General features: G+C 40.4%; 1 long non-coding RNA gene across 2 annotated transcripts in view; it reads left to right on the top strand.

Moving 5' to 3' along the window:
• Positions 1–6,181: 6,181 nt before the first annotated feature.
• The window catches only part of LOC149984610 (uncharacterized), a 755,830-nt gene continuing 744,618 nt past the window's right edge, over positions 6,182–17,393 (top strand). For both annotated transcript variants that reach the window (XR_016494706.1, XR_016494705.1), the window contains exons 1-2: positions 6,182–6,310; positions 6,680–6,741. This is a non-coding gene — a long non-coding RNA (uncharacterized LOC149984610). The remainder of the gene's footprint in view (positions 6,311–6,679; positions 6,742–17,393) is intronic.

Below are 17,393 nucleotides of genomic sequence, written 5' to 3'. Positions count from 1 at the left end.
ATATCAAAATCAATTTGAACAACTGCAGTTATGTTCTCAGTTTTATTTTGGGGAAACAGCAAGTCAAATGAGAAACATGTGGTAGTCTATTTACAGTGTATGTGGAAAGTATACAGACACTTCTTGTTGGAGCGACTTCAAGGCACATGTCACTTTTTTTAATCATGTGGTTATCTTACGTTCTTAAACATCAACTTTGTCAATCAGAACAGCGTATTTAACAAAGCTGTGATATACGGTACATAGCTAAATCAATACCACAGTAGGTACAGTAGGTGTGCTTTGATTTATATTTAGATTCGGTGCCAAGCAAACTTCTCGACACAACGTCATGACCTCTACGACTGTTTTAGTTTATTATTTTTTCACTAAAACCAGGTTTTCATTTGTTCTTGTTTTTTTTGTGTGCCTCTATTGACTTGTGTGTTGCAAATCAAAACAGTGTTGACATTTGACTTATGGGAAGTTGTGCGGAACATGGCTTTGAGACACAAACAGTTGAAGGTGTTTCTTCTTGGAATACCTCATTTTTGTGTTTTGCATACACAGGTGTGTGTATGTGTGAGTGATGTACTTCTTTCTTTAAAACAAGAATTGACTATTTCTGCTGTTATCCACTGGGCAGTATCAGAAGAATTTCACTTTTCTTAACATGAATACGATTCCTAATAACCGCTATAGCATTATTGGGTGCAAAATCAACTCAGGTCATTATTTTGTATGAGAACAGGTCATACACAGTATGTAACCATGTATCAGAGTATCCACTATAGAGCCGATTGACACATTCCAATTTCTCTGACCCTTTTAAACAACATACACTATTAAACAAAGGAGTGCCTTTCGTAGGTTGTTTTGGTCAATGCCTGATGTTAGTTATGCTGAATTTGTTGAAGGATGGAGGATTCTTCCTGTCCTTCTTCAGGAGAATGAGATACCTCAGGTGTTCTTGTCTTCTCTTGCAAGCTGAATGTGGAGGAGGCCTTAATGTACATACTTCCTGTGTTCATGGTACAGACAGACGTAATAGTCACAACTTACAATGCTATACCACAGCCTTCTGCTTCTCCAAAGTTAGACATTAAAAAGAATATGAAGCGAGCGATGGCGTGAGAGGCAGACACTCCATTGCCATGGCCTGCTGAGAACAGCACCCAGTTTTTCCTCTGCCCTCTGTCAAAGCTGGTTGGTAGGGGCCCCAAAATCGTAGTGGAGAGAGAGAGAGGAGGGTTGTCTCTTACTCCAACGGAGTGGGATCCTGGTGTTGTTAATTGAGAGGATCTTCCTCCTTTCTATTTCTTCTGTTCTTTCCTTCTCCTTCTAGTGTCAGCGAGGTGTTTGATTAGTGTTTCAACCTCGGTAGGAGGTGTAAGAACCCCACATGAATTACTTTATCAAGAGACAGGAACTTCAACAAGTGGTACCAGTGGTACTGTACGACTACGGTTGTATCCTATCACTGGGGGGGGGGGGGGGGGTGCAAAATGTACAGGCTGAGAGCTTGCATAATGCCGTGACATCTGACAACAGATTGTGAGAGTGCATCATCATAACTATCCTCACACCTAAGCATAGTATGGCACCTGACATAACATGTTAACGTCAGGATTGGGTAACCTTTGGCATTATGTGTCATAATAGAGGGGATGGCCGGTGTTTAGAGATTAACGCAACACCAACATGTTGGTTAAAGTTGGTCAGACATCTTCAAGTGCAACTAGTTTTTTTTCTTCTTATTCAGAATAAAATATTATGGACAGCGGAAGTGTTAACAATGAATATTAGAAACACTCTCCTTCAGTCGGCCTGGTGCTGTGGAAGAAAGCACCTAAGAGAGAGGTAGAAGGATTTGTCATCTGTCAGAGAATCATCTCCGAAACTATGATATGTGTGTATGCCCTCGCATGTGTATTTACAGATCAATGTGTCATAGGAGGAAGACGTGAGAGAAAAGGAAACCGGTGTCAGGGGGAAATGTTCTGTGTCCCTGGGCGCTGGTGGTGCCAGCTTAGCCATTAAGATGTTAGACAGAAAACCTCAGTTTCACCGTAAAGGCACTACAACCAAACACCCACCCCAACACCCTCATCTCAGCCACCTCCCCTTTTCAAGACTGCAAAGTGAGATACCACCATGGGCAGCCAGGTGGACTAGTCTGTTCTCTGCTGGCCTGTACTGGAACTGCACAACTTTCTATTGGATCTGCCATCTCAGCTCTAGTCCTGTCCATGAACTTTAGCACACATCGATACAGGGCGTTAGTAGAGGAATGCGTACTAAAAGCCTGGACCACAGCGAATTAGTAATATGATGTCATCCCCCACAGTGGGATTGTGTGTGTAATTGTGTGTGATCGTTTGTGTGTGTGTGTGTAATGTATTAGGATATAGTTTCTTTCTTTCATTTTCTAAACCACTCAGTTTGTCTCATCCGTGTTTAAGACTGTGTAATCTCTACCTCTTTCCCATCCAAACAAGTAAATTCCACTAACAGGATAAGCTCATGGTACAATAGGATTTGCTGGTGTTGTAATCTCACCCGGCACGATACCTGGCAGGTTACATGATTTCCAGGGACTTTGGACTGGTTCTAATCTTACGGCTTGTGACACCTTCATTGTGGTTTAATACATTATTATAGGCCATAATGCTTCTCTAGAGGCTTGAAATAAAGAGATAGTTTCACAAACATTTTAGGCCAAGTTTGCATATTTGCATTCCATGCATGGTTTACTTGGCAGGGGTTTCTGTAGAGCTAGTATTAGAATTCTACAACAAAAATAATATTGAGATTGGTTTAACATTTCTGAAAACTATCCCATTTATATGACATACAGAGTACTCTACAAATTATTAATTTGGAATTATATTATGTTGAAAGGTGATTGTTTTGCTCTAGCTTTCCAATGCAGGATGTGATATTTTACTGTTGAAAAGTGATTGTTCCGCTCTAGCTTTCCAATACAGGATGTGATGTTTTTCTGTTGACAGGGAACATGAATTCATTGGTATTCAGGGGCTGTTTTGCCCATCTTGCTGTACTATGGAATGCATAGACTTTGTGACAATGTTGATGAAGCCTGGATTTTCATCACCAGACACACACACACAGGAGTCCTGTGCAGTGCACCCGATGCTGACAATACGGTATTACGGAGTTTTTAGAATCGGTGCAAGAAAAAGTGTATAAGGACATTGTACATTGTTAGACACATACAGTGAGGGAAAAAAGTATTTGATCCCCTGCTGATTTTGTACGTTTGCCCACTGAGAAATGATCAGTCTATAATTTTAATGGTAGGTTTATTTGAACAGTGAGAGATAGAATAACAACAACAAAAATGCAGAAAAACGGCATGTCAAAAATGTCATAAATTGATTTTCATTTTAATGAAGGAAATAAGTATTTGACCCCTCTGCAAAACATGACTTAGTACTTGGTGGTAAAACCCTTTTTGGCAATCATAGAGGTCAGACGTTTCTTGTAGTTGGCCACCAGGTTTGCACACATCTCAGGGGGGATTTTGTACCACTCCTCTTTGCAGATCTTCTCCAAGTCATTAAGGTTTTGAGGCTGACATTTGTCAACTCGAACCTTCAGCTCCCTCCACAGATTTTCTATGGGATTAAGGTCTGGAGACTGGCTAGGCCCCCTCGTCAGGACGCAGCTGTCTCCAATTTCCAATGCCTTCTGAAGCTATTTAAAAGCCAGTGTTCTGTTCAGAAGAGTGATCATTACTGGGAGGTCATTGCAGAGAGATTGAATGTGATAGATCATTGCTGAGAGAGGAGGTTGATGGCTGAGGGTTATAGCATGTTGGTCGTTGGTATGTACTGTGTTAGTTGTTGCTGGGAGCAGTTGGTATGTTCTGTGTGAGTTTGTTGCTGAGATAGAGCTTATTTGATGTCCTTTGTTGCTTAGTTTGTTTGAGAAATTTTGTTCCCCTGTTTCATTTGTTCCCAGGGGGGAAGGGGAAGGCAGGCACCTAGGGAGTGCTTAGGCAAGAGGCCAGCGGGCATACATATACCCGTAGTATATTCACTGTCTAGGCACACTAGGTAAGATCTGGGCGGACCACCCCCTGTATTTTGGTTAGGGCACCAGGTAGTGCTAAATTAGGTAAGTAGTGGTTAGGCAGGTAAGGTAGGAGAGGGGGCTTTGATATTTACTTTCATTGCTTTGGTTCCGTCCAGCCCCTTTTCCCCATATTACTGTGTGCCTTTTGTCATCCTTACTCACACCTACAGTCCATACCTCTTTCAATTCACGGAGAGTTGAGTTGTAGCAGGGTGTTGCGTTCCTTCTTCATAGAGGCGTGCGTAACAAGCTCGTTATCTGTATAAAAGACACCTGGGAGCCAGAAATCTTTCTGATTGAGAGGGGGTCAAATACTTATTTCCCTCATTAAAATGCAAATCAATTTATAACATTTTTGACATGTGTTTTTCTGGATTTTTTTGTTGTTATTGTGTCTCTCACTGTTCAAATAAACCTACCATTAAAATTATAGACTGATAATTTCTTTGTCAGTGGGCAAGCGTACAAAATCAGCAGGGGATCAAATACTTTTCCCCTCACTGTAGATATGTGTATGCAGACGTGTGTGTGTGTGTGTGTGTGTATCTGCATATAAGCTGCAAGGGTATTTGTACAACACTTTGTAGTGGAAAATACCAAAACAGTTATTGATGCAACTTACTAGTGACCTGGATTCAATTACAACACACACAATCCAATAAAAAAGAGGAATCCAAGAATAGTTTTAGTCCATTTATTTTCTTTCTTTCCAATAATCCAAAATCAAACCAATACGATACGACTCAATGCGGTTGAAAATTGCCTGTGCTCCCAGGCAGACTACCCCACACCTGGCAGCCATATATAATCAATGGGGACAAATCAAAATCAAGGGGGATTAGTCAGGGCTAAACAGGTAAGTAAATAGGGAGGAAGAGAATAAAACACAAAACATGAGAAATGGCTCCTACATTCCAGCCCCTAATTGTGGCTGCAAGCCAAAATAAAGCATTATTATATTTCATACATCATACATACAGTATTTCTCATGTCCATAGTTCTTTTGTGTGTATTAGTCCTTTGTTGAGACTCACCCGGGGCCATGTTGGTTTATGGGCTCCTGAGTGGCGCAGCCGTCTAAGGCACTGCATCTCACAACCGGCTGTGATTGGGAGTCCCATAGGGCGGAGCACAATTGGCCCAGTGTCGTCCGGGTTTGTCCAGGGCAGGCTATCATTGTAAATAAGAATTTGTTCTTAACTGACTTGCCTAGCTAAATACATATATTTAGCTAGGCAAGACACATTTTCTGAATGTGTCTTTGTAAAGTGTCAGTATACTCTAATGTTAGTCCTACTATGTTGTTTCCAGCAGCAAGCACAGATCGCTGATTGGCCGCTCCAAGATGCTCGTCTTGGTCTTGAAGAGTGAACTCCTTACCAGACCCTTAGAATCAGGGAAGGGTTTGATGACTCTGGCCATCAATCAGGAGTTGCATGGTGCTATATTGTCCACTAGTAGTATAATGTCATCTGTGGTGAGACTCCTTTTTAACCAGTTAGAGCTCTAGGGGCGCTATTTCATTTTTGGATAAAAAACGTTCCCGTTTTAAGCGCGATATTTTGTCACGAAAAGATGCTCGACTATGCATATTCTTGACAGTTTTGGAAAGAAAACACTCTGAAGTTTCAGAATCTGCAAAGATTTTGTCTGTAAGTGCCCCAGAACTCATTCTACAGGCGAAACCAAGATGATGCATCACCCAGGAATTAGCAGAATTTCTGAAGCTCTGTTTTCCATTCTCTCCTTATATGGCTGTGATTGCGCAAGGAATGAGCCTACACTTTCTGTCGTTCGCCCAAGGTCTTAGCAGCATTGTGACGTATTTGTAGGCATATCATTGGAAGATTGGCCATAAGAGACTACATTTTCCAGAGGTCCGCCCGGTGTCCTTTGTCTAAATTTGTGCGTAATCTTCAGGTGCGGTCATTTTCTCCTGGGATTCAGGAGAGAAAGCATGTTTCCAAGAACGATGTATCAATGAAGAGATATGTGAAAAACACCTTGAGGATTGATTCTAAACAACGTTTGCCATGTTTTCAGTCGATATTATGGAGTTAATTTGGAAAAAAGTTTGCGTTTTGAGGACTGAATTTATGGATTTTTTTTGGTAGCCAAATGTGATGTATAAAACGGAGCTATTTCTAATACACAAGGAATCTTTTTGGAAAAACTGAGCATCTGCTATCTAACTGAGAGTATCCTCATTGAAAACATCAGAAGTTCTTCAAAGGTAAATGATTTTATTTGAAGGCTTTTATGTTTTTGTTAATGTTGCGTGCTGGATGCTAACGCTAATGCTAACGCTAAATGCTAACGCGAAATGCTAACTCTAGCTAGCTACTTTTACACAAATGATTGTTTTCCTATGGTTGAGAAGCATATTTTGAAAATCTGAGATGACAGTGTTGTTTACAAAAGGCTAAGCTTGAGAGATGGCATATTTATTTCATTTCATTTGCGATTTTCATAAATAGTAAAACGTTGTGTTATGCTAATGAGCTTGCTGATAGATTTACACAATCCTGGATACAGGGGTTTTTTCATAGCTAAACGTGACGCAGAAAACGGAGCGATTTGTCCTAAACAAATAATCTTTCAGGAAAAACTGAACATTTGCTATCTGAGAGTCTCCTCAATGAAAACATCTGAAGTTCTTCAAAGGTAAATGATTTTTTTGAATGCTTTTCTGTTTTTTTTGTGTAAATGTTGCCAGCTGAATGCTAATGCTAAATGCTACGTTAGCCATCAATACTGTTACACAAATGATTGTTTTGCAATGGTTGAGAAGCATATTTTGAAAATCTGAGATGACAGTGTTGTTAACAAAAGGCTAAGCTTGAGAGCTAGCATATTTATTTCATTTCATTTGCGATTTTCATGAATAGTTAACGTTGCGTTATGGTAATGAGCTTGAGTCTGTATTCACGAACCCGGATCCGGGATGGGGAGATCAGAAAGGTTAAGAGCTTCCATTTTTGGCGCTCCTGCATTAATGGAAGGTACTCGCTGATTAATATTTTCCAGAACAGATCCATCAGATACTGAATCTGTTTGCATCTTCATCTGGAATTACAAGTCCTCCTTCTGAAGCAGCCCTGGTGGCATGATGGGTTTTACCTTTCAATAGTAGAAGGTGGTTTGGTCTGAGGGCCTCCAGATCATTGGGGTCATCAGACGCTGTGGTGATTGGACAATCATTCAGGATAGCTTCCACTTCACAGAAAGCTGTCTGTAAAGCCTTCATCATCCAGTGTTTGTTTTCTCATGACTGAGGTCAGAATGGATTTTACCTGGCGTATCAGCCGCTCCCACACACCTCCACGACTTGACCTCCAAGTCAATTTTATTCCTTCAGGAAGTAAGTTGCTTTGGATCTATTTTATTTTCTGACTTTTCTTTGCTGTAGTGTTGTCTTTACTCTCAGCATCCAAACAACTGCCAATTTTCAAGCTACACTGTGAAAATAGATTTATATTTGTTGATTTGTGGGGCTCTTTTCTTTTTTTCACCACTATGTGATTGACAGTGATGTCTTTCTTTACCTCGGGGTCTTCAGAAGGGACGGGGCTCATCTGGCATTTCTGGCCCCTTTGACTCCACCCTCAATAGGAAATCTGGACCTTCAATCCATCTCTGTATTTCAGGAAAGATTTGCAGTCGTGCCACGTGACGCATCATCTGCTGGAATGACTTTGGAGCTCACATACCGCCACCCAGTAGTCTTTGACAAACCTCTGATGACTGAGACTCTGTTTGCCATGAATGTGTGCAACCATGTTTCTTTGGCTATGTAGCTTAACACAGATTTGCTATCAGTCCAGAAGACGGATTTTTGCAGCTGAATCTGAAACTCTGATTTCAACATTGTATCAACACATACTGCAAGACCTACTGCTGAAAGCTCTAGTTGGGGAGGGTAGTTTAGCAGGGCCACTCTCGCTCTTTCCATGATGCATGTGACGTGGGGATCGTCTGTGGGGTTTCTTTGCAGTAGATAGGTCACAACACTGGCATCGCAGAAATGTTGCAACTGTGCAGATATTACCTTGCCGAAGCCACTTGGTTTAATGCATCTGTTGACATAGAAACCAGTCAGTTGGTTCAGATCTGCAAGACGTTTCTTCCACTGCTGAGAAAATACATCTGGTATTTCTTCATCCCAGCCACAGTTGGATTTGCACAGCTCCTGGAGTATTCTCCTTGTTGTCAGGATGAAAGGTGCAAGGAATCCCAGAGGATCATACACTGAGCACACAACAGATACTATACCTCTTGTGTGTGGTCGATTCTTCGTGACTGTTCGGAATCAAAGTGTGCCAGCCTCCACGTCCCACTGGACACACAGTGCTTTTCCACAGGTAAATTCTCTCTGTCGTGGTCAAGCTCTTTCACCTCTTTCACCTTCTCCACTGCAGGTAATGAAGCCAGGACAGCCAGGACAGCATGGCAGCTCTGAGGTCTCCGACCGGGGTGACGGCTTCACCGTCTGTGGGAATGGATTTCAAGCAATCGTCAACATAAACGTTCCTTCTAATGGTATCCTCAACAGTTTTACTAAGTGCAAAGCTAGCGCAGCGGGGGGATGAAATTGCACTGAATAGATGGACTGTCATCCCGTACTCTGCCAGCTGTTGGCTTACATCAACATCAGGCCACCACAGGAAACTCAGGAAGTCAACGTCCTGAGGTGGTACTTTGACCTGAACGAACGTGCCCTCAGTATTGGCCATCAAGGCAATGGGCTCCGGCTGAAACTTGAGCAGAACACTGAGCAGTGTGTTGGATAGGTCTGGGCCTTGCAGGAGCTCGTTGTTGAGAGATGTGGCCTTGAATGAAGCAGCGCAGTCAAAAACCACACGGATAGTCTTCAATCTTGGATGGTAGACAGCATAAGGTGGAATGTACCACACTTGTCCTTCATCAAGCAGCTGGTCTTCTGGTACCTTTTCAACGTGACCTTTCTGTATGACCTCGTTCATAAAAACCTTTGTAGTACTCAAATAGAACTTTGTCATTGTTGAACTTCATTATGAGGTTAAAGGCTTGCTGTTCTGATTCCGAAAAGGGTGTTGAAGGTGGTAATGTCAATCCTTCAGTGTCGCAGAGTCTGATGCTATCTTGAGGAACTGCTGGTCATTGTGACGCTGTTCTGGGAAATCTTGATTGTATTGCTTGACAAGGAGTGCTTCGATGTTTGCAATAGAGATACAATTTGATGCCATGCACTGTCTTCCATGTTTATCTACGCTGGTGCTGCTGTTGAGTGGACCATTGACCATTGATATTCTGTGATTGTGTTTTCTTTGGTGACAGGAATCTGTCTCTGAGTGTAGGCCTCTGGCAGCTGTAAGAATATACAATTCTAGGCCCTTGAATTTGTAGCTGCTCAAATATTTCTCCTGTCCCATTGTTTTTTGAAGAATCTCTTTCTTTCTTATCCTTCAGATGCAAGCAAGTCTATCATCAGCTTCTCAATACAGGTTGCAGAGCTACCTGAGCAAGCATGTTTGATTTGGACAGGCAAGATGGCTGGAGTACAATCTCCGTTACTGGTCCCAGTATGGCCACATGTTGACATGAAGCACTGCTCACTGTTTCTTCTGATGTCTCCAGCAGAACTTCACCTCTCTGGGATAACTCCAGTCATCCGTCTTTACGTGCAGCAAACTGGGGAGCTTTCGCTGACACATTTTACACGTCACCCATCTTTTGTGGTCTCCACCAAAGTGTCCTCTAGTCAACAATTCAAAACAGAAATATTTACTTTTGAGAAAGTCCACGTTTTTTCTTTGTGTGGTCTTCATGTGGTCTTTCTGCAGCACTCCATTGTGTGATAGCATGAGCAGAATAAACATAGCTTTAGAAGAGCCGTTTACTGGCTGTTCTCCTGAATATTTTCATGCAGTTTACAGTGCCTCCAGAAAGTATTCACACCCCTCGACTTTTTCCACATTTTATAATGTTACAAAGTGGGATTAAAATGGATTTAATTAACATTTTTTTGTCAATGATTCACACGAAAAACAACTCTGTGATGTCAAAGTGGAAGTAAAATATATTTTTAAAAGTTTTTTAGGGAAAATAGAACACTAATATACAGTTGAAGTCGGAAGTTACATACACTTAGGTTGGTGTCATTAAAACTCGTTTTTCAACCACTCCACAAATTTCTTGTTAACAAACTATAGTTTTGGCAATTCGGTTAGGACATCTACTTTGTGCATGACACAAGTCATGTTTCCACCAATTGTTTTACAGGCAGATTATTTCACTTCTAATTTACTGTTCCAGTGGGTCAGAAGTTTACATACACTAAATTGACTGAGCCTTTAAAGAGCTTGGAGAATTCCAGAAAATTATGGCATGGCTTTAGAAGCTTCCGATAGGCTAATTTATATAATTTGAGTGAATTGGAGGTGTACCTGTGGATGTATTTCAAGGCCTACCTTCAAACTCAGTGCCTCTTTGCTTGACATCATGGGAAAATCAAAATAAAAAAATCAAAATAATTGTAGACCTCCACAAGTCTGATTCATGCTTGGGAGTAATTTCCAAATGCCTGAAGGTACCACGTTCAACTGTACAAACAATAGCACGCTAGTATAAACACCATGGGACCACGCAGCCGTCATACCGCTCAGGAAGGAGACGTGTTCTGTCTCCTAGAGATGAACATACTTTGGTGCGAAAAGACTCCCACTAACGTTTTCATTAGAATGTTCATGATGTCCCTGTGACAACTGTCGATAGACATAGCTGGTAAATTTATAGTTAAATTGTTGCCAGCAGCATAGTTACAGTCACCAATGCTCTGGGTAACAGAAAAAACAGCCTAACCAGCGTCTGGAAGTAGCTAGCAAGCTAGTCAACTCCTTGGCCAGAGTCCAGTGTGCACTCTGAATGCTCCGAGAGCGAAAGGCTCTGAAATTTACCAACAGACAATCTGACAACACTCTGAGTTTACGAAAGCCCAGAGCGCACTCTGAGCACACTCTGGCACTCTAGATTGAATTTACAAACACACCCGTAGTATAAACCTGACTTTAGTCTTAAATCTTTGGTTGTTTAGTACATGGCCTCACATGTGAATCCTTAAAGAGATGGGTGGGGGTAAGGCATAAGAGGGTGTGAACGATGCTGAATGGGTGTAGACAAAGAAGAGCTCTCCAGTAGGTTTACCAGAACATTCCAGGGTCATTTTCTCAAAAGTGAGGATACAAGTTTATTAACTTTCAAAACAGAATTACTTTCTCATTGTTCCTCAACTGTAATGTATGATATACAATTTTCTAGCTCTGAGTCTCTACTTTTATCCAATGTAAAAAACACTATTTTAAATGTTGCTACATGAGACCAAATCGAGCCAGTCGGTCACATTTGTGTCCAATATCCTTTAAGAAATTCTTCAAGCTCTGTCAAGTTGGTTGTTAATCATTGCTATATAGCCATTTTCAATTATTGCCATAGATTTTAAAGCCGGGTTCAGTCAAAACTGTAACTAGGCCACTCAGGAACATTCAATGCTGTCTTGGTAAGCCACGCCATTGTATATTTGTTCTTTTGTTTAAGGTATTTGTTCTGCTGAAACTTGACTTTGTCTCCCAGTGTCTGATGCAACAGACTGAACAATGTTTTCCTTTAGGATTTTGCCTGTGCTTAGCTCTATTCTGTTTCTTTTTATCCAAAAAACCCTCCATAGTCCTTGACAATGTCAAACATACCCATAACATGATGCAGCCACCACCATGCTTGAAAATATGAAGAGTGGTACTCAGTGATGTGTTGTGCTGGATTTGTTACAAACATAACGCTTTGTATTTAGGACAAAATGTTTAATTTCTTTGCCACATTTTTTGCAGTATTACTTAAGTGCCTTATTGCAAACAGGATGCATGTTATGGGATATTTTTTTATTCTGTACAGGCTTCCTTCTATTCACTTAGTAATTTAAGTTTGTTTTGTGGAGTAGCTACAATGTTGTTTATCCGTCCTCAGTTCTCCTATCACAGCCATTCAACTCTGTAACTGTTTTAAAATCACCATTGGCCTCATGGTGAAATGCCTGAGTGGTGTCCTTCCTCTCCGGCAACTGAGTTAGGACCGGCAGCTTTATCGCTGTAGTGACTGGATGTATTGATACACCATCCAAAGTGGAATTAATAACCAGTGGTGTAAAGTACTTTAGTCAAAATACTTCAAAGTAATTTTTTGGGTAATCTGTACTTTACTATTTATATTTTTCCCAACTTTTACTTTTACTCCACTACCTTCCTAAAGAAAAAATTTACTTTTTACTCCATACATTTTCCCTGACACCAAAAAGTACTTGTTACATATTGACAGGAAAATGGTCCAATTCACACACTTATCAAGAAAACATCCCTGGTCATCGCTACTGCCTCTGATCCGGCCGACTCACTAAACACAAATGCTTCATTTCTAAATGATGTCTGAGTGTTGGAGTGTGCCCCTGGCTATCCGCAAATGAATAGAAAATAAAAAAAATTGTGCCATCTGGTTTGCTTAATATAAACAATTTGAAATGGTTTATACTTTTACTTTTGATACTTAAGTACATTTTAGCAATTCCATTTACTTTGATACTTAAGTATATTGAAAACCAAATACTTTTAGACTTTTACTCAAGAGGTATTTTACTGGGTGTTACGACTTCTACCGAAGGTGGCTCCCCTTCCTGTTCGGGCGGCGCTCAGCGGTCAACGGTCTACTAGCTGCCACCGATTCCCTTTTCTGTTGGTTATGTCTTATTGGTTTCACCTGTTTCTCGTTTGGGGTTTGGTTTAGGACTATTTAAGCCTGTTATGCCCGCCTGCTTTTGTGCGGGCTTGGTTCTCTGTTCTGTTTTGTGGATGGTATTGTTTTGTATTTTTCCGGACTGTTTGTGTCCTGTTTTGGGCCGGTCATTTATTAATTTATTTGCCTTTTCTCACCGGAATAAATATGGTTTTCCTTAAACCTCTGCTCTCTGCGCCTGACTGGGCACCCACCACTCCTAGTTACGTAACACTGGGTGACTTTCACTTTTACTTGAGTCCTTTTCTATTAAGGTATCTTTACTTTTATTCAAGTATGACAATTAAGTACTTTTTCCACCACAGTTAATAACTGCACCATGCTTTTTACCCATTTACCAATAGGTGGCCTTCTTCGCGAACCGATGGAAAACCTCCCTAGTCTGTAGTTGAATCTGTGCTTGAAATTCACTGCTCGACTGAGTGCCTTTACAGATAATTATATGAGTGGGGTACAGAGATGGGGTAGTCATTTAAGAAAGTGGAAGTCTGCTGCACAATTTAAATATGTAGTAAAGGAGCCTGAGTAAAGGCAAGGGGAATATACATAGTTTACATTATCAATAGATTTCCATTGTCTCAACAGAGTCACAAACTGGATTGGCAACATCAGAAAGTATTGAGGAGCTGCCACAAGAAATGTTCTGGAAAATGTGAATTTTTGTTTAATTTTTTTTTTTTTTTTTTTAAAGACCTGGCTTGACATTGTACTGTGTTTGTTTCCTTTTGGAAACTTTAGTTGTGCTTGGTTAAGTTTGCCAGGCTCAATGGTAAAAATGGTCCTGAAAGTGCAAACTTCACCTATCCAGCACGTCAGGCCAACTATTTCAAAATGTTGAAATGAAACAAATGCTATTTTGACCCAGGTATGGATTTGAATGTCTTGTCATGATGTCTCCATAAGGTTCTCATTAACATGACATATCATGTAATGTCATAATTTGCTGACCTTATGCCCATTTATGTAAAATCAATGCTCTCTGCGCAGACACCTTCATGCTTAATCAAAGAGATAGTGTCTGAGTACATAAGTTGTCATAAACTATTATTACAAGTTATGTCAAACTTTAAATATTGTTTAAGACAACCTCATGATGGATCGATCACTCGATTCAAACAAAAGCCAGCTAATGCGTTGAGACGTTTTACTCTTATACAGTCTAAATGCATGGCAAGAGATGTCACCATATCATGTTTGACAATCTCCAAAGACACCATAACAAATGAGATCCGAAAGATAGCATAACAAATGATCAGCGGCATATTGGCAAAATAAGTCCTCTTCAAAGGGATCTAAAGTGTTGGGAGTATAAAAAGATCTTCAAAGACGGCCCAGTTAAGATTCAAACAGATTACACAAATACCAGATCTATTACAACTTATCGAGGTAAAAACTAAGAATACTGAAGTAAAAAGCTTGTAAAGAGGAGATATTATGAAGTAAAGTCTAATATTTATCAAATGTATCTTTCGTGTGCCCTCTTTTAAATTTCATATGTGTCATATTATAAGAACTAATGGTATAGAGACCTCTCAGCTCAACTGTCCAAAGCTTTGGCATTTCATAAATAACTTTTAATCACACCTCAACACAGTGGCCCCCATTACCAGCTCATAACATATTCACATCAGTCCACTTTGCCGCAGGCTCTAAAAAATAGTTGCACCTAAGGGATGGTCAGTTCTGTTCCGAGGCTATAATATACTTCAGGAATCTAAAGAATAGGAAGCCTGGAAAGCCTCAGGGTTCACGTCATTAGTACCGGTTGTGAGAACTCAAGAGAACCAAAGAATGATTACTACCGGTCAGACAGTAGTTTGACAAATGGTATTTTACATTCTGACGTGTTTTTTAAAAAAAAAAGTATTGGTTTAGGCGTAATCTTCGACATAGGGACAAATAAGCCACTTCTTGGGAATAGGCACTGATATGCAAATGAACAACAGACGTGTCTCAACAACAAAAAACAAATTAGTAACACATTTATCACCCATTCCTCAGTGAATAGAGAGAATGAGAAAGAATGAGAGATGCACTGTGGGGAGAGAATATATTGAGATCAGTTGGCATGCCGACTATAAATTATAGAGTCACAGACTGGAGCGGTGATGCAATTATTCTTTTTGAGACAAATTCGAGCAATCGATCAGATGCTGAGGATGGCTGTCGAGCAGGCAGCCTGCAACACGTCAGTTGCTGGGAGTTTTTCAAGACAATTTATTTGATAGATCTTAGCAAGGGGAGAGAATGCACAGGGAGTGCCTCAGAGGTTCAATAACCCACCATTGGTGTTGTTTGGGACCAGGGGAGTAGAGCTAGCTACAGAGATGAAGGTAGATGGTATGTTGAAAGATGGCTCTGATATTCAAGATCCAAGGTGCTTTGGGTGTCTCATGTGGGTTAGAGAAAAAGCAGATGTTAGATAGGCAAGTATACTGTATATACTTGGACTTTTAAAAGTGTCCGAACATGTTCATCCATGTTTCATGGATTTTATCTTTGAAATATGCCAATGTCACAGAAGAATACTACCAAAATAATACTTTTACGGAACAATACTACCATATTACTACCATCATTACCATCTCCAGTAAAATGTTGTCCCATGACGTCTTAATTACATATTTTTCTAGTTGTAACCGGGTAAAGACATCTTTTATTATGACAGCATATTTTGCCTGTTATCTGGTCAGATAATCTGATTAAAACCAGATTAAGACATAGTTTCTGGTTGCTAAAAACAAGTTAACAAAACATCCTTTTACAACCAGTACACAACCTGACCATGGCGTCATAAAACACATCATAACGACATCATTGCAACCAGTTTTGCCCGCTGGGTCACCACAGTTGATTCATCTTCACTCATCATTCCTAGTTCATCACATCCCTCCAGTCTGCCCTATCTTTTTTCCCCCATTACAACCCTCAGTCCTACACAATCCTATCAACCCATTAATCAGAGATACTGGCCTCCATCACTCCTCCATTATAGGATCCATTAACCCCTACTTCCCCTCACGGTGACCTTTCATCATCCAGCCTTCAGTACAACTTCACATCATCACACGTCAGCATCATTCGCATACTACGCCAAAAACATGAAAATATGAAGATGATATACCAAAGCCAAAATGATAGGCCTATCTAATGGTTTAATGTGATTATATGATATATACAGTGGGGAGAACAAATATTTGATAAACGAATTAATTACTTAAAAATCATACATTGTGATTTTCTGGATTTTTGTTCCGTCTCTCACAGTTGAAGTGTACCTATGATAAAAAATTAGACCTCTACATGCTTTGTAATTAGGAAAACCTGCAAAATTGGCAGTGTATCAAATACTTGTTCTCCCCACTGTATATCCACACGGTACAATGAAGTTCACATCAAATATACTACAGAAATACGAGCATGGCATATTTTTCTCTCTCGCTGTGCTTGTTTAATGGCTAATAAATATGTTCCATCATTTATAATTATTTAATGAGCATGATTACTAATTAATGAACTTCCCCCACTGTGTAAACTCAATTAACCATCTATAAATATTGGTTGTTTGATATGCAATTACTTTTCTCAAATGCTCTCTCAAACTCAAATGTCTTTTTCTCAAACAGTAAATAGCTGAGGTTTGGGTTATTGAACTTTTCAAGTGAATTGTGTACAGGACATGAGAGTTGTGATTGCTTTCGCAACATTTCTCAGTTTGCAAGTGGCTGTGAGTGCAATCCTCTTAACTCACCCAAATTTCAACTACTTTTGAATGGCCTTATATTTCTGGATCTTAAAGGAAAATCAGCCCAAAACAGTCTTCTTTCCCATAGAGCCCGCAAGGTAACAGAAATCCAGAAGGTCTGATACAATCACACTCACACATAAAGAGCCGATAAGCATGCAAGCAGTTCCTCTAACTGTTTAATAAACTACAACTTCATACAGACACTGCTAATAAAACTACAACTTCATACAGATACTGCTAATAAGACCCTTTAGTGAGAAGGAGATGTAAAACCATAATAGTACCCTACGCCTATATGATAGCCAGTCCTGCTATTGGACAACGTTTTTGTGCTCTTATCACCTCATCAGTAATATGGTTGCGGTATCCCAGATGACTACAGTCACTATAGCCTTGGCTTCCTACTTTCTGATGGGGCCGGTTCAGTTTATTGCCCTATCTGTGCTTGGGTGGACCTGTCACTTTTAAGGACCGAATGGTGTGAGCCACAGCTGCTCGCAGACTTTGCTGGTCTCGTAAACCCAGCAGGAGCCTCGGAGAGTGAAAGCCCACAAACAATCTGCTGCCTCTTCTTAATTGGATTGTGTGTAAAGAGGAAGTGAAGAAGACATGGGAGTGTTTTAGAGGATCAAAGAGGGTGGTTAAGATCCAAAACACTGGCAGGGGGAGATCAGGCACTGGAAAGGAGATTATCTTTTGTATGAGACAGAGGTGGCCTAACAGTTAATCCAACTGTGTATTACAGAATGGT

This window comes from Oncorhynchus mykiss, chromosome 3 (genome assembly GCF_057628025.1).
Source record: "Oncorhynchus mykiss isolate SJ-2025 chromosome 3, ASM5762802v1, whole genome shotgun sequence".
Classification (NCBI taxonomy): Eukaryota; Metazoa; Chordata; class Actinopteri; order Salmoniformes; family Salmonidae; genus Oncorhynchus; species Oncorhynchus mykiss.
Note: the sequence above shows the minus strand (reverse complement) of the source record. Positions and strands in the feature narration are given on the sequence as shown.